Here is a 27,871-nt window from a genome sequence, read left to right as displayed (position 1 = left end):
ATGTCCATCACTTTCCCTGAATCTTCACAGTCGAATAGTTTGCTGTTTTAAATGAACAGCACACAGTGGTGGCTTGACAACTCACAATTCCCTGGAGGCCCAGAAAAGGTTCAGTGATTTTTATTCTGAACAAAATCTAAGATGAAGATTCCTGAGCTGTTTGATGAATTCGTCTTGGGAGCCCAGCCTGGTTCTAGGGACTGTGGTGACACAGTAGAATATATGTTTAAATTTAGGTGGTCAAGGGATGTTCCAGACTTATCCATGCTAATGAAAGTTGAAAATGGTTTGGGAACAACTACACTCTGTTTCTCAGTGACTAAAAGTTGCGGTGATCTTCTGGGTCTCTGGGGTCATATTGGAACTTTACCAGAATTAGTCCCTCAAGTCCTGTCCTCACACTGGCATTTATTCCTGGCCTGGAATTTGAAGGTGTGCTTCAGAAATGCATTCTTTGTTTTGGTCTATTAGTGACTACAGTCTACACACTACAAGGACATTTTGAGATCTTGTTGACAATGACAAAATTCTAAAACAAACGCATTTATGACACCATTTATTTCCAAGGTTCTCCCTCCTTCCCACTTCATTTTTCTTCGTGTCTCTTTTCTCTCAAGGAATCTTGAAGGTTCTAGACAGAGTACAGATGATATATTCAAATTATACCCAACACATTTAGTAGCTGTTCAGTCCTCAATATATCACTTAGTCTTCATGTGCTTCAGTTTCCATATCTGTAAAATGAGATGGGTTGGACTAAATGATATCTAAGTTCTCTTCTAGATACAGGTTTTGATGCTATGAACTCCTAGACTTGACCTGGGGGATTTTCTTCAAAGGAATTCGTGATTGTACTGAGAAGTTCAACAAAATTTAAACTCTCTTTATTGGTGATTGCTAACTCTTGACTCTCCCTTGTCCCAATCCAATGCTTTTCTGTCATTCCTCTGTATTAGGTTCTGTTGTTCCATGCTGGGTCTGGTGGTCAGCAGATGTCATTACCTAAAAAGCTGTAGTATATAATTACAAGACACTACAACCTCCAACCAAGGGCTCTAAGATGAACTTCTTAAGAACCCAAATCTTCCTTTACTATTAAACATTTTACATTTTGATTGAATATCTTATTCTTCTCTATAAGACTGAGAAAGAAAGGAGAGAAAATGAGAAGAATTTGATTGTTAATTGTCCAATTGCCCAATTCAGTTATAACCAAAAAAAGAGTGAGATAGATGTTAACTGAAGAGCCCTTTAGAGTTACAGATGGTGAAAATGAAATAAAAAAGACTCCTTGTCTGGACTTGGAACATAGTGTCCTTAACATCACTCCCTCCTGCTGTGTTGATTTACTTCGTATCTAAGATCTAGAACAGTATGTGCCAAGCATCCAGATGAACAGCCACCCTTGGCCCACCCCTATGCTGTTATCCCCAAAACAATAACTAGAGGAAAGAAAAAACCAGCAACCCTAATGCAGTAGGTGCTATTGCTAACTTCCCCTCTCAGCCCACCTAGCCTTTCTTTCTATACTCGCTGTATATGTGCTATTTTTTCTTTTCCATATGAAGGCAAATTTCATTCATCTTATACTCCCTCTCTGACCTCATTCATATTCTCCTAAATCCCTTGACAGGTGGCAGCTTCTGACTGAAATGCTAACAAGTTATGATCCCATCTCACCCCATTTCTTCTCTCCCTCCCCAAATGGCCAGTTTTCTTGGAGAATGCCTGCCGCCTGCCCTCTCTCCTTTTATTTCCTGCAGAATTTCATTACTCACCTAATTGATCCTATGAAATATCTGCTAGCCACACACTTTTTTATGTTTACATAGCTGCCCTTTGAGTTGTGGTCATCATCTACTATTTGAATTACTGCAGTTGTCTTCTAAATATTCACTTTGTCACACTTTGTAATTCACCATATGTATAAAGGCTGCATCAGTTTTCATAAAGAATGTGTCCACGTGATTATCCTTCTCAAAGCCCTCACTAGCTCCCCCTTTGCTACAGGATAAAAAGCTTAGACTCTTCATCTGGAAAGAAAAGTCCTTTTCCTAATTCTTTCTGACTCTGCTTTACTCATCAGCAAGGTGAATCCTACACAGCATCGCCACAGTCTTACCTGCAAGCTTTTCCACATCCTCTACTCTTTCCCTCAATGTCCTCTCTCTTAACCTCCATCTAAGCACCACCCAAACTCGTTCTGTTTCATCTGTTAAATGAGGGGGTTGACTCAATGGCCTTTAAGGTCCCATCTATCTCTGAATCTATGTTCCTATGATCTTTAAGACTGAGTTGAATTCCCCACCTCCTTTGTGCCTTCACCTTAGAGGGGACTTTACTATCTTTAATCCACAGTGATCTTTCTCTCCTCTGATCTCATTGAGTGAACTACTACTCATTCAGCACTTACATTACATGAAGCCTCTTAAAAAAAAATCTGTGTGTGTGTGTGTGTGTGTGTGTGTGTGTGTGTGTGTGTGTGTGTGTGTTCTATCCTTGACTAGATTTTCAGAATCTCTCTTGCAGGGACTAAAGCTTATGCGTAATTCTTTCCATTCCCTAAGGCACTCAGCAAAGCACTATGAACATAGTAGGAACTCAATAAATATTTGTTGAATAAATGAATCTCAGGTGAATTATTGAAAATGCAGCTTATGTGCAAATCTTCCTTTCAAGTTCATTGACAGGACCTACTCCTTAACTCCTTGATTTGTTATCTTCTCAGACACTCATTATTGACAATACCTAATCTGCCTATTCATAGCTTTGTTGACTTTTCATCTCCCACAGTGGCAGCAAAGCCCTCTGAAACCAAAACACTTGGCTATGTCTCTTGCTTTAGGAATGGTTTGAGAGGGCATCTAGGACACTAGGACAGGACAAGGCTTCATATCCCTGCTGAAAGCTTGGGACTCTGCCCTTAGAAGACTTGCCTTTAGCAATAAAGTACAATGATCCACTGTGAATGACTAAACTATTATGGGGCAGTGCAGAGAGCCAGGACAACCCCAAGAAGTCATAATGAAAGAGCATATCTGCCTCTATAGAAGGAATTGAGTGACAATTTCATTTCCTCCAGGGATTTTTCCTCTAGTGGAAGTGATATGTGTCTTCTTTCACAACATAATAAACATGGAAATATATATTGTATGATAACACACGTACAACCTACATCATAGTATCTCCCATCTTGGGTTGGAGGAAAGTGGGAGGGAGGCAGAGGACATGGATCACAAAATATCAGAAAATGATAATTCTGTCAGCATGTATTCTGGAAAAAAATTAAATGTAAAAAAAAGAAGAAGATTGCCTTTAGGAGCCCTTCCTTTTCCTGTAGTGGATGTAAGGCAGACTAATAGTTCATTTATTATTATCTATACTAAGAAAACACCTAGTAAACTTATCCTTCTCAAAGCATGCTATCAAACCTTACTAATCAATAAGGCTAACCAATGGGAACAGCAGCCTCTCAAAAAAACAACCACCAACCTGCTTCTTAGAGGTACTGGAAATGTCTCCCTGTCTACACAATTGGAGGCTGTGTCTCTCTCTCTCCAAGGTGGTCTACATCAATAGCACTTCCCACAGACAAACATGATACCTTGAGTTTCATGCTGAGTCTTAAGTGTCAGAACGTAGGAAACTATTCTTTTTGCAAACTAGGAGCAAGACAATGGCTAAAGGCTCCAATGGATTTCTTATAGTTCTATCTGTGGGTATTCCTAATTTGTTTCCCACATAATTTGATTGGTACGTCATGCACAGGCTACTGAGGAACTTGTTTAGAACATTCTTTATATCGGTGCTTTGGCCAATCAAAGGGTCCACATCTGCTTCAAAGTTTTAGAAACATAGTGTTTATTTTTTTATTACAAAAAAGTTAACTCCATCATTCCCTCCCCCATTACAGAAGGCATTATTTGATAAAAATATATCTGTATATATAAAACTATGTCTAACATTTCTATTTATCAGTTCTTTCTCTGGAGGTGGACATACACAAGTCATTCTTCAAACAATATTTCTGTTGCTCTAGCTAGCATTCTCTTGGTTCTGCTTGTTTCACTCTTCATAACTTTATGTAAATCTTTCCATGCTTTTCCAAAATTAAGTTGCTCATTTCTTATAGTACAGTAATATTCCATTAAATCATATACTACAATTTGTTTAGCAAATCCCCAATTAATGGGCATCCCCTTAATTTCCAATTCTTTGCATATTATTTACCAAAGCATACCATATAAGTATTTGTGTTATTGTTGAAAAACATTCTATAGAAAAACGACATACCAAAAACCAAACCAAAATGGTTTAAAACAAAATGGAGTTAGTTTTGCCAAGTGTACAAACTTTCTGTCTCCTATGTTATTAAGGATATAAAACTTAATCTCACTTCAACCCTCCACTTCCTCTCTTCCATTCCTCTTCTCCTATTATAGATTTAGATATGGTAGCAACCTCAGAGGACATTAAGTTAAACCTCATCTTTTAACATAAGCACAATGAGGCAAAGAGAAGAGCAGGGTGATTTTTACCATCAGAGAGCTTAAGTAGGTGTCTGAGATAAGATTTTAGCCACAGTTTCATGACTCCAACTCTGTTGATCTCTGAAATAGGCTATGCTATGATTCAACCCCTCTGCGAGAAATTATAGATATTAAAGAATTACAGGCACATATTGTTGATATTGAGTTTTATTTTTATCTAGCTTAAGAGAGAAGTGGTGGGTCAAATTATTTCCACAAATCTAACTGCTCAATAAATATTTGAATTGAATTGAAATGGATTAAGTTAAATAAATACAACAATACAGTCCAACCTTGGTATTGAGTTTCAGAACTCCTTGAATTGGTATTAGACACATTTTGATGGAAAAAATGTGATATTATTGGGCATTTGCTTGGCATTCTATGGGCTTGCTAGAACTTGGTGCTGTCCTGATCTCAGGAAGTGTATGCTCCCTCTAGCCAAAACAAAAGGATCATGTTAGTTGAGGAGCATAAAGAAGAGGTCAACACTGAGGAACTGTAGGATCTTTTACCGGCAATAGCTAATGGGGGAAGAAGTTTTCTTCAGGAATTGAGGAGGAAAAGGAAGATGTCCCCACTTCATTAATAAAGGAAATGTGTGAAAAATGGGTGGAAGTGTAAAACTTTGTTGAAAAATATGATTGTAATAAAACTTTTTTTTTTTTTAATTTTTAACCCTTCCTTACCTTCTGTCTTGGAGCCAGTACTATGTATTGGCTCCAAGGCAGAAGAGTGGTAAAGGCTAGGTAATGGGGGTCAAGTGACTTGCCCAGGGTCACACAGCTGGGAAATGTCTGAGGTCAAATTTGAAACTAGGACCTCCCATCTCTAGGCCTGGCTTTCAATCCACTGAGCTACCCAGCTGCCCCCATGATAAAGCTTTAACAAGCAGAATTGTAAATCTGTTAAATGGCCAGACCACTTCTCACTTGAGAGGAATTTCAAAACAAAGATAAAAATAAACATCACTGGATAGGTTTCCTGTGAAGCTTTTACCTGGTGAATTTCAAACAGGGATCAGTGATGATAAGGGACAGAAAAGAGAATGAGAAAGAGTTCCAGAAGAGCAATTGCCCTCAGATATTAAGGAAGGGGACTCCTCTCCCAAACAATAACAATTCTCCCCATCATCCCCTTAAGTCATGAACTCCTCTCAATACAGGTAAAGTTAAATTATTTTATTTAATCTAATTATTGTTTTTTTAAAATTTATGCCTATGTATTATTAATGTTTATTTAGTAAATTACAACTCCATTAACACGTATGACATAAAATCTGGGTTTTCTAGGTGTCTAGAATGAATTAATTCAGTTTATATTATATGTTATGGGAAAAATTCATTTGATACTTGACCTTTTGAGTACTCAATTTACCTTCTGGAATGAATTAATGATGAGTACCAAGTTACCACTGTATTTATAAATATACATATGTTGATATTTATATATTTATAAATGTAATAAAATTTTAAATAAAATATATAAGTACAAATATAAATAAATATTGTTACATTTACTTAATTCATTTTAGTTCAATTCATTCCAGTTGCTGATTTCCCAGATTACTATATCTATTAGCCTCTGTCTAAACTCACATCTACTTTGCTTGGCTTCTTGAGAAGCCTATATTAATTTTAAAAAAATTGGCTGAGAATTTATTTTGGAATTAAAATATATTAATAGAATCCATACATGATTTTCTTATATTACCCAGTGTAAAAGATACAGCCAAGAATAATGAAAATGCTACCTACAGTAATTTTGAAGCATATATAATTTCATAAAATAATATTCTGGAGGAAAATCCTCCCACTATCAGAATTTTCTCATGAAACAGGAGTTTTCTGTAGACTACTGCAGTATAGAATTCTAGTTTTTATCAGTACCTCCCTAGTAGGATGACAGTGAACAGAAAAAACTAGTAAATCTCAGTTCAAACAGGGTCCAGCCCTTTTTCATCATTGTATAGTCTCTTATTTTCCCTAGCTTCTATTACATAAATTGTAGTAGGAATCTTTTAAAACCAGGCACCTCATTACCTGGTTTATCCATTGTTCAATTATTTGTTAAGTTTGCCAATATTATCTTTTCTTGATGGATCTGGTTTTCATCAATATGGATACTCCCTCCAGTGTCATAAGCTATATCTCTCTAACTCTTATAAATATCTATCTTTTAATTCTTCATAAGAGATCCGCCCAGGACATGAAGAAGTATTCTAAATCTCTTATAATCAGAGAGATGCAAATTAAAACAACTCTGAGGTATCACCTCACACCTAGCAGATTGGCTAACATAACAGCAAAGGAAAGTAATGAATGCTGGAGGGGATGTGGCAAAGTAGGGACATTAATTCATTGCTGGTGGAGTTGTGAACTGATCCAACCATTCTGGAGGGCAATTTGGAACTATGCCCAAAGGGCGACAAAAGAATATCTACCCTTTGACCCAGCCATAGCACTGCTGGGTCTGTACCCCAAAGAGATAATGGACACAAAGACTTGTACAAAAATATTCATAGCTGCGCTCTTTGTGGTGGCCCAAAACTGGAAAACGAGGGGATGCCCATCAATTGGGGAATGGCTGAGCAAATTGTGGTATATGTTGGTGATGGAGTACTATTGTGCAAAAAGGAATAATAAAGTGGAGGAGTTCCATGGAGACTGGAACAACCTCCAGGAAGTGATGCAGAGCGAGAGGAGCAGAACCAGGAGAACATTGTACACAGACACTAATACACTGTGGTATAATCGAACGTAATGGACTTCTCCATAAATGGTGGTGTAATGTCCCTGAACAATTTGCAGGGATCTAGGAGAAAAAAACACTATTCATAAGCAAAGGATAAACTATGGGAGTGGAAACACCGAGGAAAAGCAACTGCCTGAATACAGCGGTTGAGGGGACATGACAGAGGAGAGACTCTAAATGAACACTCTAATGCAAATATTATCAACAAAACAATGGGTTCAAATCAAGAAAACATCTAATGCCCAGTGGATTTACGCGTCGGCTATGGGGGGTGGGGGGGAGGAAAAGAAAATGATCTATGTCTTTAACGAATAATGCTTGGAAATGATCAAATAAAATATATTAAAAAAAAAAAAAAGAGATCTGCCCAGGGTACAGAGTGTCTTTCCTCCAGATTTCTTGATAATGTTTAGATATCAATGGAAACACGCTAAATGTTCCCTAGTTTTGTATATGATAAGTCCATCTTCTGTAGTCACATATTTCTTTTATGTCATCCCTTAAGCTGCTACTTACAAAAAGACAAAATGTCATTCAGTCAGCTAGCAACCACCATGTGTATAACTTTTGTCCTTTGGGTGAGCCCAGCTTTAATTCTTCAGACATGGTGGTAGTCTATGACCCAGGCCTATAAGCATCACTGGAAGACTATTGTTAATAAGAACACTATTATTTCAAGGAGAAATCAGGGGATCACTAAAAGCAATGCACCATTTCCCAAAAGGAGTCTAATTCATTTTCTTCCCCCATTCAACTCTGGGCTCAATTCACTCTAAATCTGAAGTGTCTATCCAAGATATATGCATTGACAGACACACTGTTTTTCATTGGCTGATGAATGGATATGAGAAAAAGTATAGCTATTTACTTAGTAGTCATTAATCCTTATCGAGTATGCTACTATTGCTAAATACACATATGCAAGTTACTGGCATAAGATTACACAAAGTTTCTCTCATGAAATGATTGAATCCTTCTCCCAAAGAACTTTGCTTTAAAAAGATGAATGCCTATTCCCAGAATGGTAAGGGCTGCAACAAATTGACTAAAAGGCAGGATGAAGAATCTAGTTCTCCAAATCCTTCTCAATTAGTTCTTCAAAATATATCTTTGCTTTGAAATAAATTTCCAGAATATACAAGCATACCAGTACTCAATTTTAATATACTGAGACTGCATCATTGGGAGGGAAGAGCACAAGGACTCAGAAGACAAGGTTTCTAATCTCATCTATGCCATTTACTATACTCTTGACCTTGGATGAAGAACTTGGCATCTCTGATCTCAGTTTCTCCATCTATAAAAATGTCATAATTTAATCCCACTATGTTCACAAAGTTAACACGATGGACAAATGAAATTATGTAGGGGAAAACACTTAGAAAACTGAAAAATGGTCAATAACAAATGAATGGACCTCAAAGCAAAATGTAAACTTTTCAAATACCACATGCCTTAACTCCTCATCATGAGTGTACATGATAAAAATAACTCAGATTTGTTTAAGTGCTTTAAGATGTTCAGAGCACTCTTCTAAACAACATTCCTGTGAGCTAAATAGTCATAGTTTTGTTATCTCCACTTTATAGATATAGAAATTAAGGCTTAGAGGAATCATGTAACTTGCCCAACATGGCAAATTTTAGAAGTCATGGGGAGGGGGGGTGTACTGAAATTGTTTCTATGGACTCTAAGTATAGCCCTGTTTCTATTTTCCATATGACTGAATACAAGTCTCTCCCATTCACTCTGACTAATGACTTTTCCTGGCTTCTTTTAAGTACCAATTAAAATCCCTCCCTCCATAGGAAGCCTTCAGCAAACTCTCTTTAAGTACCTAGTTCATTCAATTAATTATCTCCATTTTTATCGTTCATATAGCTTGCTTTGTGTATATTTGTTTGCATGCTGTCTCCTCCATTAAATTGTAAGCCCCTTGAAGGCAGGAACTATATTTTGCCTCATTTTATATCCCCAGCACTTAACATGACAACTTAAACTTAAATATAGCTGGCACTTAATATATTTATCAAATGAATTAGTAAATGATAAATATATTGTATTAGAAATTTCTAGAACTAGGGAAGTCATCCCAACTGTGGAAATATGCAACTATTAGGCAAGCTATATGGTATAGTGAATAGAGCACTGAGCACTTAAGGACAAATCTGGTCTGTGATACCAAGTCACTTATCCCTGTTTGCTTCAGTTTCCTCACCTGTAAATGAGTTGGAGAAGGAAATGACAAACCATTATCTATTGCCAAAAAAAGCCCCAAATTGGATCATAAAGAATTGGACATGCCTAAAATGACTGAACAACAATAACTCATAAAGAAACAATAACTCATAAAGAAATGAAAAAAATATTCAGGGCAGTTAGGTAGTACAGTGGTTACAGCATCAGGCCTGGGGTGGGGGAGGGGACCCAACTTTAATTATGGCCTTAGATACTTCCTACCTGTATAATCCTCGGCAAGGCACTTAACCTCATTTGCCTAGCCCTTGCCCTTCTGTCTTAGAGTTGTTACTTAAATCCAAGAGTAAGGTGTTTTTAAAAGAAAAAGGAAATGGAAAAAAGAGTACCCAGATCTTACCAGTATGGGGTATGTTTTTTATAAGTTTACTTTCAATTTAAGAAATAAAGAAACAGTCACTCGGAGCTGGAGAGAAGACAGACACTTGAGGAGAGACTGGAAGACAAGACACTCACACCTGGAGTGAAGATACCTAGCTGTGGAAGGAGACCTCAGGCTGCTTTCTTTTTAGACAGTCACCATAGTGAGTGTAAAGGCTGCCTTAGTTTCCTTGCCTTTCTGGAGATGTGAACCTCTGAGAAAGGTCCATCATCTTGAGACTTCTTTCCCCTAACTGGGGCTTAGAATTTCTAACAGGCTTTGAGGAAACCAGAGCTCTCCCTCCCTCTCTCTTTCCCCTTTTCTCTCTTTCTTAATATCTTCCCTCTATTGTAAGTAAAACTACCATAAATTCCATTCTACTTTAGTAATTCATTTTGAGATTTAGAAATTAAATACCTGGTGACCACCAATTTAATATTCAGGTCCAATCATAATAAATTTAACAACATATAAGATGCACCTAAGAGATGTTTGTTAAATTATTGATTGATCTGAGATCTAAAGGTTGGTATTCTATCTCTAAATCTAAAACTCTTTAGTGTTCCACAATTCCTTATTCTTTCTTTTCTATCCATCCTAACTATTCTCAATTTCTTTAACTAATGCCAGCCCTTTAATTGTCCTTTGTTTATCTTGTAGTTTGCTTTGTACATATCTGTTTGCATGTTGTCTCCTTCATTAGATTTTAAGCTCCTTGAGGGCAAGAACAATCTTTTGCCCCTTTTTTGGATCCCCAGCACTTATCAATCATCAGTCATTTATTGTTTACTCCAAGCCTGGTACTGTCTTAAACACTAATGATACAAACAAGTGAAAATTATCTGTGCCCTCAAAAAGCTTATATGCTAATGGAAAGATGTACATAAATAAACATATTCCCATTAACAGGAAGATTAGATATAGAGTAACTTCAGAAGGAAAGACAACAACAGCCTAGAAGCAACCTAGAAAGCTTTCCTACAGTGGGTACCACTTGAGCTTAGTCTTGAAAGAAGTCAGGGATTCTGTGAGGTGAGGGTAAAGAAGGAAAAAAAAAATTCCAAGCATGGGAGACAGTTGCTGGAAACACATAGAGATGGGGGACAGGGCTTTGTTAGGAGGTACAGAAGGTGTATGACTGGACTCTAGAGTTCATGGAGGGTAATAGACATATAAGAAGACTACAAAGAGAGGAAAGGATCAATAAGTGGAGTGCTCTAAATACCAGACAGAAAAGTGTGTGTTGGATCATAGAGGTACTCGGAACCCACCCTAGTTCATTGAGTGTTGTATGTTCAGCCCTATGTCTTGGGAAAAGTACTTCGGCAGCTGAGTAAAAGATGCATTGTAGTTGGGTTTAAAGCAAAGAAATCAATCAGAAGGTTATTGCAATGGTCCAGATGAGAGATAAGAAGGAACTGAACTAAGCTGGTAGCTATGAAAGTGGAGGAGATTGATGAACACAGACAGTGCACATATGAAACTGATACACTGTTAAATATGCTAACCAGTGCAATCGAAACACTAATTATTCTTACAATTCTTAATGCTAGCAATTAAACTTTTTTAATTTAATGTGTGCAAACATTAGTGTCTATTATCTAGTTGACTATAAACATTAACCCCACTAGTTACAAACCAACAAGCTGATTTCCTAGGGTTTCCCAGTAAGTGTCCTCATATTGGTACTCACCTGCAAAGCTCCCTTTCTGCTCAGCTGGAGGCCATGTGTTTCCCCCTGTAGTTGCCTGGCAAGTCTTCCTCTGTAAATCAGCACTGTTCTGTTGCTTTAGTCTCAAGTAGAGAGGGGGTGAAGGCAGGAGCTAGTCTTAGAAGCCAAAAGCAGACTGAGATCTCATAATTCAAGCTTTGGGTGTTAAATTGCTACATTGTGTCTGGTGGCCTAATTCATTTGCCAATGAATTTGATTATTACCTGATGATATAAGCTAATGACTAAGTTGCTTACCAAATGTTCCCATTGGCGGTCTTCCTTCCTCGGAGGTCTCATATGCTTATTAGCTGTTTATGAACACACATATGATTATATCACACAACAAGCTAGTTACAAAACATTGAAACACTTCACCAAAGAATGATGGGTTAATCTAAAACAGAGTTAGTTATGTCTAGGCAACAAACTTATTCTTACTATGATTGCATATAAGAAATACTATTAAATTGAAACAACCCAGTTAGCATTTGATTGAATATTTAGAGTTAATAACATTGAGGAGTTGAGGCGATCACTAGGTAACTGATACCCTACATAGTAATAAGAAAATGACTTGAGTTTGAGTGGAAAGCATATGAATTCTTTGATAGATATATTGAGGTTGAGATAGTTATGGGACATTCCAATGGAAATACCTACTAGGGTGTTGGTGATGAAGGACTGAAGTTCAGGAGAGAGACTAGGGCTGGATATATATCTGGGAAACATATATAGAGGTCAACTGTAAAGAGACCACTAAGTAAAAACATATAATGTTACACTTAAAATGCTAAGATTTATTGGTCATCCTGGTGATTTGTAAATCTTCCCCTCTTAATTACTCCAAGGTGACCCCTCTAAGTAGTTTCATCTGTAGCCTGACTTAGTTTAGCTATAGGCTATTTAATAAGGTTCTTTCCTTAGGGGATCTATGAGATTATTTTTTCTGCTTATTCTTTTTGTACTACTTGCCTCCTACCCACTCTTTTGATGCACCTTAAGGTGGACTATCATTCCTTCCAGAAATCCCTAAAAGAGAAAGTTATTAAATAATTTAGCTTGTGGGTTGAGAACTTGAGGATCAAAGGCAGGAATGTTGCCTTAAAATAACATTAGTGACTCCATTGTGCTTTTATCCACCACTTTGTAAAAATAAGTTTTAGCTGCTTATAAGTCACATGATTTTGGAAAAGTCACTAGATTGCTTCACTCCCCATAGGTCTCCCAACTTTAAAAACATTACTTAAAAACTACCCTTCTCCTCCTCACCTCACTGTCTTCTGTTCTCCTCCATGAAAGAGAAGATTACTCCCTGTCCCTCTCAACTCCATATCTCCCAATATTCTTCACCAGAGAAAAACCAGATGTCTCAATCTCTATAATTCTGCTTTCCCCATTTTTCCAAATTGTATATTAATTGTGTATAAACTGAGTATCAGAGTCCTTTCTCTACCATGAGACTTGAACCCCATTTATTTTGCAACCACTTGCAGTGCTAAATAAATTATTTGTCTGGATGAAGCTCAGTCACTTTATTCCACCATAATAATAGAGAGGATTCTATTTAACAACAGAATCACTTAAATTTTTTAAACTAAAGGATCTCCTTTTTGATTGTTCACCCTTTGTCCTGACCTCAAAGAGAATTCAATATTGCGAATCTACTTGAAAGGTGAATAAGAAACCTAGATGACAGGACTGAGAGAAAGGGATCTCACATATTTTCTTAACAAAGAAAAGTAGGAAGAGTCATATGCATATGGCCTTTGCTTTTCCATTGCTTGAAATTATGAAACGGTTAAGATAGCCTATTATTTCTAATACTCATGAGGCATAGGTCACTCAGTTTAGGATCCTATGGGTTTAATAAAAAGACCAAAATAAAAGGAATAATGGACGCTGAGACTTAGTGAGTTTGGACATTATTGGTCTTCCCACAAAGCCTTTTAAATCATCTATATAATGTAGGTAGCAATTTTTTATTTTTAGAGACTTTTATTTAGCATTTCTCATCATAATAATCCTCATTATTACAGATTTTTTTTCTGATCATTCAATCTATGTACTCCCTTTTCCAGTCCCTCTTATTTATACCTTCATACTCTTAGCAAAATAATTTTTCTACTGCCTGTTTATGCTTTCAATTATTTGTAGCTGTAATCATTCCTCTTGCTGCCCCCAACTCTGTCACCTTGCCAAGTTGCACATATTAAGCTCCTTTAATCTTCCCTCATTAAAAAATCTCTCCATTCTCATAATCATTGTTGTTACTCTTTACTGAATTGCTTCCAACTTAATTGCATCTCTGCATCTCGGTCTGCTGAACTAAGAGCGGTATTCTAGAGGCACCAGAATCTTCCCAAAAGAATGACCATCATGAACCAAATTTGAATGTACTGCTCCAAATAGCCTTGGCCCCTTTGGCTGCCAAATCGCATAGCAATATTGTGTGCTGCCTGCCCATATGCCTGTGCCTGGCAGCCCTGGTCTTCCTGAGGGTTTATGCCTGCAAGTCTGTCCTGTATAGTACTGTCTATCTTTGTGAGCTGTTGTGAGGGGCCTGGAAGGAGATTAAGCAAAGATCTTTATTTATATGTCTCACACCAGAAAGCATTTTCTTTTAAATTTACTTTTAAATAAATAAATCCATTTAGTGAATCTAAATAAAAATATGATGAAAAGAGGATGTATAGGTGGTGGTCAAAGCAGCTATTGTATGAGTCAGACTATGGCAATTAAGATTCCTCCATTCTGTATCAACATATTAACTATTTTTTCCATTGTGAGGGGGAATAAGGAGGAAAGCACACACACACACACACACACACACACACACACACACACACACAAGGTCTCAGAAACAAGAACTCTAATGATTATTCTTGGTACTCTGGTCACACCTTTGGTCCAAGGGTACAAAACATGTTGGATATATTAGCTCATTAATTTCTATAGTATTGTTGAAAGGGAGGGAAGGCGTAGAAAACTAATTATCCCTATTTTATAGACAGAGATGCTGAGACTTAGAAAACTGAAGTGACTCACCCCTGGCCTATGGAGCTTGTTAGTCCTTTGGCTGAAAACTACTATGAGCTAAATTCAAGATCATTAGTAGGCTTAGAACAAGCAGAAGACTTATTATTATCTTTGTTCATTGAAGGGGTTCAAAAAGAGGATTCAACTGAGTCCATTGCATAGCAATTGTGGTCTTTTACCCACTCCCACCTACACTGTGATTTCCAAGAGGGAGATCTGGCAGAAGGAATCTGTTTTTATTCATTAGCAAAATCAAGGACAATTTGAGAGTTTATCCAGATGGATAATCCACTTTAACAAAAGCATTCATAATGTACTTAGATTTTTCTAAACATCTGATATTCTCATTTTTAGGAAAAAAAATGACAATGGCCGACTTTTTTTATAAGGGGTTTCTAAAATCTTTTGCATTCCCATTATTTTCCCCTAAAAATATACACTTTCTCCCTTACCCACTCAGAAGAGCATCCCTGCAACTTTATAAATTGGTTATAATAATTAGTCCATCTTAAGACTAAAGTCAATACAATGGACTGTTATTTCCACCTAGTTCCTTCCCCTGGTTGCCTCCTTTTGGCCTTAGGGTGTTTATATTGAACAAAAAAAAAAGAGTACCACACAATTCCCCTGAGCTGCTAGGTAGGAACATTCTTAATATTTAGGCAGAAGTTGGGCTCTCTGACTTAATTTACATTTATATTTATCTCTAGGCAGCCCTTGGCCTCGATGTGGTTCAGGGAAAATCAGGTTAACTGAAATGTTTGGGTCAAGAAGCAATAGAGTATATTTAAATATCTGTTATTAGAAAGGAACTGAGAGGAGAAATAAGGGAAAGAGTAGATCTTTTCTTAGAACTTCTCTGGGTCCATGAGAGGGGCAGGATGACTGATGGCGTCAGCCTTTGTTTTCTGCTAGAAAAGCCTAGGAAGGACCAAAGTCCTTCCTAGACCCCCTTTTTTCACCCTTTTTCTCGTTTCCAGTGAGGTTCAGCTCCTGATGTTCCCGTTCCCTCATGGCATGCTTGAAGTCTCCCAGTTCCCACTAGCTCTCAGTTTATTAGAAAAGACTTCCTGGTGTATCTATGCCAGGCCTTACTCACAACAAGTAATGCATCAAGTTAACTTATAAATATATCTGAATGGGGTGACATCATTTCCACCTACCCCTGACATAAAAAAGTGGAAAGAAAGAGGGGGAAAAAAAAGAACAGTTCAGCTTTATTGTTGTTCAATGTGCCACATCTTGTTTGGCCATTTTCCAATCAGTGGGCATCTATATTTTTCTAGTTCTCTCCTCTTCTATGAAAATGAGGGCACCATTTTCAAGCCCCTTAAGTAATATCTGGCAATAGGACTATGGCTGGATTTTCCCATACATTTGACAAACTTGTCCTCATCTCACCTATTATCTGTGGTTTCTTCAGTTTTCTTTGTCGATTTCGTCTCGCAGAATAATAAACTTCCTCTGCCCAAAGAAGCTTCCTTCCTTTTCTTTCCTAAGATAGGCAAAGGGAGAAGAGAATGAGAACAAATTGGAGTTAAGATTGTGAATGAAGCTATAAACCAAGTGTGTGGATTGTTCTTTGGATACAGACAAAACATAAAAGGGATGCTCTGCACCTCTGACTGGTTGCGTAGAATCCTGTGAGGCTTTCTGAGGTTAGGAGTAACCAAAACCCCTTTTTTGTGTCTCTTGATTAGAAGTGTTCAGAAGATTGGCATATACAATTAAAAGAGAAAAGCCTGAGATGCAGTAACATTGTTACAGACTCAAAGCTTTGTGTACCAGACACCAGCCTCATTTTCAGACTGTTCTGAGACCGCAGACACTGACTTGGCGTAGTTTGAACAAGTATCTCAGGCATCCTTACTGAGTCTGATTGTATTTTTTCAAGTGGGAATGTTTTATTTCTCGAAGCAAATGTGTACAAAATCCCACACCTTCTTGGTTCTCCTTAAAGAACTATAAGACCAAAATAAATAAATAAATAAATGAAAGACTGGTTATAAACACAAGGAAAACCTCACTAGACTTAGCATCCATCAAATCCTGTATCAAGATCAGCCAAGCAGGCAGGCTGCAAGGCATCCATAATGAGAATTGGAGAGTGGAGAACCCTCAGCACTGCGGGCTCAATAATTAATCAAAGCTGAAATTCTCTCTAACGAAGGCAGCAGCCGTGGCAGAAGCAAGAAAGGAGCATTTAAGGAGCTGGGGCTAAATGCAGGAGAAAAGGAATGGGATGAAAAAGCTCAAAAGTCATATCCCTGGTGAAAGGGAATGTCAGGTACCTAAATATTCAGCTTGTTGAGGTTCCTGAGAGCATAATGGAACAAAAATTAATATTACACATGAACAATATTAATTCTCATCTTTTCAAGTACATGCATAGGCATAGCTTGAGATTTCTAGTAATTGGAGATTTGCCCTGGACTAGCAAAGATCCAGGAAACTGCTCCTTCTTTTCCCACTTTCCCACAGGACTGTCAGTAACCATAGCTAGTTGTGGGTTGGTATCAAAGCAAAGCACCCAGAAAAAGGAGATGACAGACCTAGTCTCATTAATACAAGCTGTACACTTCTTTTCAGCACAATGAAATGCTAGGTGGTGCAGTGGTTAGAGCACTTGGAATCAGGAAGTCCTGAATTCCTGTTTGTTTTAAGTCACTTAACTTCCACCCGCTTCAATTTCTTCTGCTGTAAAATAGTGTTGGTTACCAGCAGCTAACTCACAAGGCTGAATCAAGTGAAATCATCTTTGGAGGCACTTAATGCTCACTTCCTTTCTCCAGTGAACTAAGATTCAGTAAGATGCAAGACCCTTGCGGCTCTATAAATCACAAGGAAAAGCCGCAAGTCCTATAGACAAAATGAATGAAACGTGCCGTGCCGTGTCTGTGTTGATTCATAGCATTAATGTGTGAACCTGCTATTGGAAATAAACCATGACTAACTAGTCTTGCTCATGAGGAGAGCTCAGGGCTAAGCAGCATAATGCTCTCCCTGCCATCACCATCTTTCTCACTCTTGCTGCTCAGAGCATCATCGGTGCTCCATTTGGCCCTGTTCTCCTTAAATGTTAGTAGCATTTGGGATCTCTCATCCCAAGGATTTTTGTTGGTGTCCAATTTCCTTCTATCCCCTGTTCCTTTACCCCCACCTCCCTTAAATCTTTTAGGGGCAGGCTCCCATTGTCCCCCAAGGAAGGGATTACCTAATCTAACCAACTTTATTGTGCTACTTTTGTTGTTGTTCAGTCATTTTTCTGTCCTGCCTGACTATGATCCCTTGTGGTGTTTTCTTGGCAAAGGTACTAAAGTGCTTTGCCATTTCCTACTCCAGCTCATTTTACAGATTAGGAAACGGAGGCAAATAGGTATAAGTGACTTGAATAGGGTCACACAGTCAGTAAATGGCTGACAACAGATCTGAACCCAGCTGCCAAGCTCATTGTAGTAAAGTGCTAATAAGAGAAGGCTTTGGAGCTGCTCAGGCTCCTACTTTCAATTTCCAGGGCAGGCTTATTAAGTAATAAAGACCAATTATTTTTATATTTGAGATTTCCAAATTGCTCTGTGTATAATATCTAGGTCACCCTCAAAATGATCTCCTGAGAGAGGTGTTTTTATAGATGAGGAAACTGAGACTGAAAAGTTAAATAATTTGCCCAGGGTAATGCTGCTAATAAGCATCTGATAGCAGGATGGAAACTCCATACTCTTCTCCTCCAGGCCACTAGATGCCTTCCTTCACATTTCACCTCTTCAAGGACCTTATGGATGTAAAGGTTCTGAGATTTCAACCATAATAAGAACAATAATAACTAATGCAAATGTGGCACATTCAACCCTCACAATGTTCCTCTTGAGGTCAGTAATACTGTCAGTATTTTAAAGATGAGGAATATAAAGTATAGAGGGGTTGTAAGTTGTCTATAGTCACAGGAGTAATGAATGGAGTCAACATTTGAAGCCAGGTCTTTGTAATATAGTCACCCTTAACTTATGAGAAAGAACGTTATCCACATTGAGAGAAAGAACTGTGGGAGTAGAAATGCAAAAGCTAAACATATGACATCACTTGTCACTTGTATATATGGGTATGTGATTTGGGGTTTAGGCTTTCAAAGATCCCTCCATAGCAAAAATGAATAATATGGAAATAGGTATCAAGGGACAACATTTGTACACCCCCAAAATACATATAGTCACCCTTCGTGCTCCCTGACTCATCTATCAAAACTGATCACTACCATCCTTTGTTGAATTTTCATAAGTTTCCAACCAAAAAAATTATCACCTTGCAGTCAGCTCTTTGCAGATGAAGTTTTCAAAACTTAGCAACAAACTATAATTCATTTCTGCTCCTATAATTAAAGATGTTTCCAGCTTGGTAAGATCTGTCATAATTTGCACTTTGCTTGGCAAAACTTTTGAGAACTCGCAGAAATCTCCATGCCAGAAAGAGGCAGCAGAATAGGGTCTTATCAGAATTCAAGACACAGTCAATACTGTTATTATTTAGCACTTTTGTTGCATTAATCTAAATAAATCAATTAAAGTAATAAAGCATACAATTGAGTGCAATTGAAGTTGGTATCAAAATCTTAGGCATTAATTAAAAAATGAAAGAGAGAAAAACTGTTTTTTTTTTTACAAAAACTTATCTAACAATAAGCTGAAAAAACTATTTCTTCAAAAGTCTGTGGACCCCATGACCCCTAGACAAATATATTTGATATGATGCAATTGAACAAACATTTAATAAGTATTTCCTGTGTTCAGAACATTGTGCTAGCTACAAAGTTTAGATAAGAACCGGTCTCTACCTTTATGGAATCTATATAGTCCAGTAGAGGATAGGACAGAGACCTAATAATACAAATATGTGCCTAATATGTTCATCAGAGAGATGAGAGTAAAATATTAGATGTGTTAGGGAGTGTTTGAAGGGTGATCATTATGCTTGAAACTTCCAGAAAGACTTGATAATATTTAAATTGGAGTTTGAAGAAGGATTAGGAATTGGGATGGGAAAAATCTGTAATAACTGAGGAAAGAAAGGTCTGAGCTTCTGAGTAAATCAATTTATTAAGCAAAGTATGCTGATTGCATAACAAGTTGGGACCAGGCCTCCTCCAATAAGGATGTCAAGGGCAGCTAGGTGGCCAAGTGAATAGACAGTCAGTCTTGGAGGTGGGAGACCCTGGGTTCAAATTTAATCTCAGACACTTCCAGGCTGTGTGACCCTGGGCAAGTCACTTAACCCCAATTGTCTAGGCTTTACCCCCTTTTGCCTTGAAACTGATAATTAATTAGTATTGATTCTAAGGCAGAAGGTAAGGAATTTTAAAAATTGGCATCTCACTGCCTGCAGACCTTAGTATCTTTCTCTTCAAATATACCCCTTTTCTGAACTTCTAAATTACTGTTGAGAATACCACCATCTTCCTAGACCACATCTCAGTGTCTAGTGTGGACTCATCCTTTGTTACTATTAATGAGCCATTTTTTAGTTGTATCTGACTCTTCATTAACTCAGTTAGGGTTTTCTTGGCAAAGAAAGTAGAGTGGTTTTCCACTTCCTCCTCCACCTCATTTTACAGACAACAGGATAAAATGACTTGTCCAGGGTCACACAGCTAGTAAGTGTCTGAGACGGGATTTGAACTCAGGAAAATGAATCTTCCCAACTCCAGCCTCCCCACACTTTGTACTATGCCCCATAGCAGTTCATCTTGCCTTAGCTATCACATCTTATTGTTTCAGTCTTCACAATATAATCATCCTGTATCCGTTTCTTTTTCTCCACTCATACAACTGTCACTCTGGTTTAGGCTCTCATCGCCTTTCACCTGACCAGCTGCAATAATCTTCTAATTAGTTTCCTTGACTCAAGTGGCTTCCCTCTCCAATTCTTTATCCATATATATGCCAAAGTGATTTTACTAAAGCACAGGCCTGATTAAGTCACTCCCTACACAATAACAGTTAGCACCTTCCTATTATCTCCATCTCTAGGATGAAACTTAAAGCCCTCGGTCATTTAAAGGTGTTTACAAGCCTACCTTTTGAGTCATCTTACCTTCATTGTACATGCACCCTAAGGTCCAACCCTGCTGGCCTACTTTCTATTCTTCAAATGCAGTGTTTCATCTCCCATCTCTGAGTATTTGCACTGAACTTTCCTTAAAACCTGGAGCATTTTCCCTTCTCACCTGTCTCTTAGCATCCCTGGTGTCCTTTAAGACTCAAGCCAACTTGCTTTTCCTTTTAGGGAGCCTCTTGTAGTTGTTCCCCCATTCCCTCTTCCCCAGCTCCTAGAGCCAAAGGTTACTTTCCACCTAGTCTGTGTCTATCTTTGGTGTATCTATTTATTCATGTACAGTTTTTCCCATTAGAATATGAGTTTCTAGAGAACTGAGTATTTTGATTTGGTTTTTTCCAGTCCTCAGTATTTAGCACATTGCTAAAGATATGATAAGCACTTAATGCTTAGAGATGGATTGGTTGATTGAAAGTGAAGGGGAGGAGGCAGCGAGATGACTCAGTGGATTGAGAGCCAGACATAGAGACAAGATATTCTGGCTTCAAATTTGGCCTCAGACACTTCCTACCTGTCTGACTCTAGGCAAGTCGCTTAACCGCCATTGCCTAACCCTTAATATTCTCCTTCCTTAGAATCAATATCCAAGGTAAGGGTTAAAAAAAAAAAGAAAGCAAGAAAGAAAGTGAAGAGGAAAAGTTAAGACCAGGTAGATGGGCCAAAGGAATAATAAGTTTATTACCAGGGAGATAGAACCATGTTGGCGAAGGATTGCAAGTAGAAAATGACAAAAGAAGAGACTGAATGTGTGTGTAAGAAAGGAAAATATCACTAAAGCAAAGTTCTAGATAAAGTTGAAGAGAATCGAAGCAAGAACAGAGAGAAGGATTCATTGTCCTTAGTAAAGACTGATTAAAGGAAGGAGGAAAAGAATAGATGTCCTAATGCATTTTGAAAGTTACAATAATATTAAAGGAACTCATATTTTATTACCTCAACCCTCTTAGTGAAGTTGCATGCCAAGTAATTGTTACAAATCTGAGTCCTAAGAGTGAAATTAGAATTGCAAGGAATGGAACACATTTAGGTGGTTCAGTTTGGAGATGGGAGTTCTGAATTCAAATCTAATCTCAGATACTTCCTGGCTTTTTGACCCTGGGCAAGTCACTTCACCCCAATTGTTTAGTTCTTACTGCTTTTCTTCCTTGGAATTGATACTTAGGACAGATTCTAAGACAGAAGGTAAAGATTTGAAGAAAAAAAAAGAGTGAAGAAAAGCTTTAAAACTATGATTGTGACGAAAAAATATACTGTGATAATACCTTCAATCAAAAGTGCATATTAGAATTCATCTATGAATCATATAATATTCTTGTGTATTTTCTCCTATAAATGTTCCTCAGCAAACATCTCAAAATGCAAAGAATGTTCATGTAGATTTACCAATATTATATGAGTACCAAAGGAATATTTAGAATGTTTGTCATTTATTCTGGCCACATATCGGGTGGGGTTCTACCTTCATTTTTGTTAAATTTTCTCTTGTACAATTTTTTCCCTTGGAAATGTTTTGCCATTGATGATCATCAAGGGCTGCTCCACTGCTCTTTGAGTGTCTTTTGATTTTAATTCTTGGGGAGACTGTGATATTCCATCACTCTCAACCATGTAACAATACAGCATCATTGGAAGTTATTTTTTTTTAAGTTGGGTTAAAGCCCAGTTTGGGGGAGAAATTTGGAATCACTGAAAATATTTCATTTTCTCAAAAGCAATTGGCTCTCCCTTTTCTGTTCAATTCTAAAGGAAGTCAGTAAAAGCATAATAGAAAGATTGTTGAACAGTTCTGATAGTTAAGAAATGACTGATAGTCACCCAAATCTCATAATATTCACTAATCATTCAATGTTTATTTAGTTAAGTCCACAGAGTGAAAGATAGAGCAGAACAAACAACCAAAACATCCTCCCCTAATATCAGGAGTACATTAAGAACCTCCAGTTTGCCTGGGGAAAGAGAAACTAAAGTCTAATTGAGTCATAAATGTGCTAATGTTCTTTGCTGTTTATTTGAAAAGAGACAATGGCCAAGCCTAGAAAGGTGGCATTAGAGACTCTCAGGAGTGAGTGATGGCTAGGATGATTGAGGGAGTCAGAAATAGGAAATGGTTTGGAGTTTAGAAAGGACAAAGACACTGGGAAAATGAGGACAGTTGGGAGAAGGGGAGTGTAAAAAGCAAGATGCTACATGCCTAAGAAAGAGGGATCAATTCCTAAGAAGAAGGCTGGATGAGCTGAAGCATTATTATTCAAGGAAAATCATTTAGAGCCCACTGACAAAACTGAGTCCTGGTTTAAATGGCTTTCCACACAGGAGTTTTGACCAGAAACCAAGAGGGCAACTGGAGGATGCCCATGAGTGGGGTTTGTAACACTCTCTAATAGAGAATAAGGTCAGAATTTTTGCTGCTTTCCAGGAAATGCTTTCTAAGGGAAGACAGTGCACAGAGAAATAAAAGATCAAATAGAAAGGTTGTTTTTGTTTTTTGTCAAAATGTACTAACGTGCTTTTATCCAGATTTGGTATGCTCAAATAGTTGGGCTGAGTCCCATTCTCTATATTTGACTAAAAAGGCAACCGAGGCCAAAAGAGAAGCTATCTGCCCTTCTCAAGCTCGCTCTATTCAACTGGTTGTTAGTATTGCCAACAACAGCCTGACAGAATACATGACACATAGTAGGTGCTTGATATGCATTTGCCGAATTGAATTGAACTGGGAGTGTAATTGAATCTGCTTGGGGGGTGAGCTCTGGGACGGTTTCTGCTAGCTTTCTTCCAGACGCCTAATAACATTGTCTTCAAACGCAGACATCCACAGCAAGGTTGGAAAACAGAGAATTACCCATCGGTGATATGGACTAGATAGCCTAAAGCTCGCCTCCCAACTCTTATAACCAACTAGGGATATAGCGGGAAAGCTCCGCGATGGCTTTAATAGGGTAGCAGCAGATATTACACACATCTATTAAAGTGTTTGCTAGTGTCTATGTGAGGGTCTCAGGCACTTTTCAGTAAGCCAAAATTTAATTTGCAATTACTGTTAGCTCCGAAGGTGAGCTGGAAATTGGAGCTGGAGGCACCTCAGGCTGAAAGCTGTGTTCTAGTGAAGTTATTGGAGACCGTGCGGCGTGCGGGAGGGCTGTTGATCCAAGGAAAGATGATGCTTCTCAAGAGCCATCCTCACAGAACATGCAGGCTTGGCAGCCTCAGCAATCCAATACGCACACTATATCTGCAATATTGCAACATTTCTCCTTTGATGCCAGAAGTACTTGATGAGAAAAAAGGAATCTTTACCTTTCTAGGAACCCTGGATTCTTGGTCTAGCTCTGGCAGGCTAGATGGGAATGCTTATGTGAATGTTTCTGAGGATTCTTGACTGGATCTTTGTGCTTTCCTGCCTTTCCCACCACCTGGCAGCTAGGGAGTGGGGAAAATCACTTTCAGGCTGGGCTCAGCTTTGCTAGGGACCTGTGAGTAATTCAGCATCACTGAGGGCACAGTGAGGCTCCAGGTATCAGTAGGAATATTCAAACTGCTGTTTTGTTTTGTTTTCTGCTATGCACTAATCATCTTACAGCAGGGTAGGTATCAGGTGGCTTTTATTGAAGGTTGCTAGCAGGAATTAGTTTAGAAGATCTGTCCACTTGATTTCAGATTGAATGCTTCTTTAAAAAACAAAACCAAACCAACAAACAAAACCTATGCTGATCGGTTTTCTTGTTCCCTACTTTGTTGTTGTTGTTGTTGTTACTATTTTGTTACCTTTCGTTTTTTACAAGGCCATCATTTTGCTTTCAACACGACTGGCTCCAATAATTCTTCCTTGCAGCCAAGGGGAAAAAAAAAAACAAAAACCCAACCTTTCTCCATTTCCACTTAGCACAACAGTGCTTCCTGACTATTAACAGAGTTTCACTTCTAGCCACCAGTTTCCTTCTCTTCTGAGAGGAGGATGGCGAGTTTCTCCATTAGCTCTGCACAGAGATCATTTACTATAATTCACTTTTGTAACAATAACCACAGTCATTGTATACATTCTCCCTGTAACAAAGGAGATATCCTTGGATTTGAGGCACACCATGAGAGATACAGTTTGTCCCCTCCTAAACAAAGCCAAACCTCTGACAAGGATAACTCTGTTAGTGACTAGTCCTTTTCCAAACACTGTAGAGAGTCTTCTGATGGGAGCTCAATGAGGCAATTAAAACAAGTTTGAGAGACAGTGTGATATGTATAGTGGGTAGTGCAAGGATCAAGAAGACCTTGGTTTAAATTTTGCCTCAGCTACTGAGCCTTGGGTATTTGAGCTCAGCTCTCAGATCCTTGATTTGCTTATCTATAAAATAGGTATAATGACACTCAATGAATAAGGCTACTGAGAAGGGGAAATGAATTCATTCATGTCAAGTAATTTTTTTGAAACCTTATAGCATTAAATGGCTGTGAGCTATTGTTACATTATTCTCTCATTTCCCCTTTTTTATTTGCATTGTTTCAAACCTGTCTTCTCATGTTTCTCTGAATTTCTCATATATGTCATTTTACGGCACACTAATATTCTAATACCTTTATGTACCACATTTGTTGTTTGATTTTTGTTTTTGGTTTTATTTTTGCTACTGAGAAGAGTCTTAAGTATTTTAATACATATTGTCCTAGCACTAGTTCTGTCCCTGAATGGGGATGATTGCTGGTGAATTTTGGTTTCTACTCAAATAGACAAAAAAAAAAGTTCATCTTGGAGATTTTTATGTTATAAAGTTCTTTTCACAAGTCACAGCAAAACATTCGTGGTATGGAACAGCTGGGATAGTATCATATAGAGAAAACAAGGGCCTACAATTTTAGTGATAAGATTTCAAGGTGCAATTCGATGTCAAAATTGGAATCTTCGAGAAATAACTTTTTCCATTCGAGTTTGTTTCTTTACTAAAACATCAGACTAGATGATTTTTTGTTTGTTTGTTTATCTTCTAGTTCTGGTATTTTATTGTACGTTACATTTCTCTTACCCACTCCCAAAACTTCTTTTAGAATTTGGTTAGCACAGTATATATGGGATTGCTAGCATGCACCATTGTGAGATCACAGGAAAGATTTACAGAATTCCATTTTCCTTTAAAAAAATCCCACTTTAAAAAACAAAAACACAAGGCTGAGAAGGGGTAACTAAGGGAGGGGAGGGACTCTTGTTGAGAATTACAAAGCTGCCCTTCAGTTCATAATATCACTCCCCCCACCCCCCATCAAGTGAGGATTAACTCCTTTTTAGAGAGAGAGAGAGATAACCTCCTTCCCTTCTTCCCCCCCATGGTGAAGCTTCTCCAAGTATTTACTCCTTTTTTTTTTCTTCTTCTCTGGGTTGCATTTGAAACCTCATATATGCATTCGAGATAATGGAGCCTACCCGCAGGGTGTGATTGTAGACAGAGCATACTGCCAGGCTATCTTTCATTCTGATTTCCTAGTAATCTCCAGGCTCCCCGGATTACACATCAGAGATCATTTTACATAATGAAGCTTTCTTTTGGACAGTTTATCTTTTACCCCTCTCACTTAAAACTGTACGGTTGATTGTGTTTCTGATCAGAAATGTGCAGGCTGTCATTATTTCAAAAGATACATTTAAGAGATTAAATTAGAGAGAAAAGGAAGGAAGAGACAGGCTAATTGATAATTAGGTGAACTCCACCACTGCCACCCCCTCAGGCTCTTTGAGCTATGTTTTGGAAAGTAATGAGTTTTTATTTGAAACTCACCTTGCAGCCAGTTGGAGTCTCCTCTCTCTCACTGGGTAGACTTTGTTTGGGAAAATGTTCATCAGTGTTAATGGGCTATTCAGTCCCTACTCTTCTTCCTCCTGCAGACATCTGGCCAGAAAATTCAGAGGTGTCATTTAAGTAAGGGAAAGATTAAAAAAAAGGGATGGGTACCCATAAGCTAAGTGGAGCCAAGAATGGAACTATTCCTTCAGTGATACAGGGAATGTTGGGATTCTGCCATTTAAACAGGTGCTTAGGTACTTGGAGGAATTCATAAGTGGCTGTATATTCTGAGAGGACTGCTAGGTAGCCCAGTGCATAGAGTTCTGGGCCTGAAATGAGGAAGACTCAGTCTCAGACACTTTCTAGCTGGGTCACCCTGGGTAAGTCACTTAATCCCATTCATTCCTCATCTGTAAAATGAGCCAGAGAATACAAAGGCAAACCACTCCAGTATCCGTGAAGAAACTGTGTATACCTTTGGACCCAGCACTGTCACTCCTAGGTTTATTTCCTAAGATTATCAAGGAAAAAGGAAAAGAATCCTTATGTTCTACAATACGTATAATAACTCTCTTGTGGTGGCAAAGAACTGGAAACTAAAGGGATGCCAATCAATTGAAGAATGACTAAACAAATTTGGCATATGATTGGGATGGAATACTACTGTACCATAAGAAATGACAAACAGGTTAATTTTGGAAAAACATGAAAAGATTTACATGGAATTACGAAGAATGAAATAAGCAGGACAAAGAGAGCATTATATAGAGCAACAAAAATATCATCTGAAGAATGATTGACATATGTCCACTTCCAGAGAAAGAACTGATACATAGAAATTGCAAGACATAGTTTTATATGTAAATATATTTTTGTTCAAATTGTAAAAATTTAAATTAATATCCAGTAACCCCAAGCGTTATAATTTATAGTATTTATTAATAATCGCTTGAAGTAAAAGAAATGAAAGGACAAAAGTAAAGCATGAGTAAAGCCAGCTTTCCCAGCCTAGATCAGGGGAAAAGAGAGAGGGCGAGGTCACACACAAACTTTATCTCCAAAATGTGAGGACATAACATGAGAACAAAAGTGGGATGCTGGGAGAGAGTCCTGGGGTTCAAATCCTAATTACACAAAATGATACCTTCTCTAATGGAGAGAAGAAAGGGTATTTTAATGTAACAAATTAATTAATAAATTTAATTATATATAAAAAAAGAAAACACTAAATGGGATCATGGAAAATTCTGATATGACTGAAAAAAAGGAATGAATGATGACAACAACATATATTCTGTTATGAGATGAAGTGAAAGGAAACTGATCTATGCATGTACTTACTTTGTGAC

At 37.8% G+C, this 27,871-nt stretch overlaps 1 long non-coding RNA gene across 1 annotated transcript in view; it reads right to left on the bottom strand.

The window, feature by feature from the left end:
- Positions 1-15,464: 15,464 nt before the first annotated feature.
- The window catches only part of LOC103094716 (uncharacterized), a 45,896-nt gene continuing 33,489 nt past the window's right edge, over positions 15,465-27,871 (bottom strand). The window contains exons 2-3 of the long non-coding RNA XR_467190.2: positions 26,517-26,627; positions 15,465-16,144 (exon numbers count right to left, since the gene is read on the bottom strand). This is a non-coding gene — a long non-coding RNA (uncharacterized LOC103094716). The remainder of the gene's footprint in view (positions 16,145-26,516; positions 26,628-27,871) is intronic.

The sequence above is a fragment of the Monodelphis domestica genome, chromosome 4, assembly GCF_027887165.1.
Source record: "Monodelphis domestica isolate mMonDom1 chromosome 4, mMonDom1.pri, whole genome shotgun sequence".
NCBI lineage: Eukaryota > Metazoa > Chordata > Mammalia > Didelphimorphia > Didelphidae > Monodelphis > Monodelphis domestica.
This window is presented reverse-complemented; position numbering and strand designations above follow the sequence as displayed.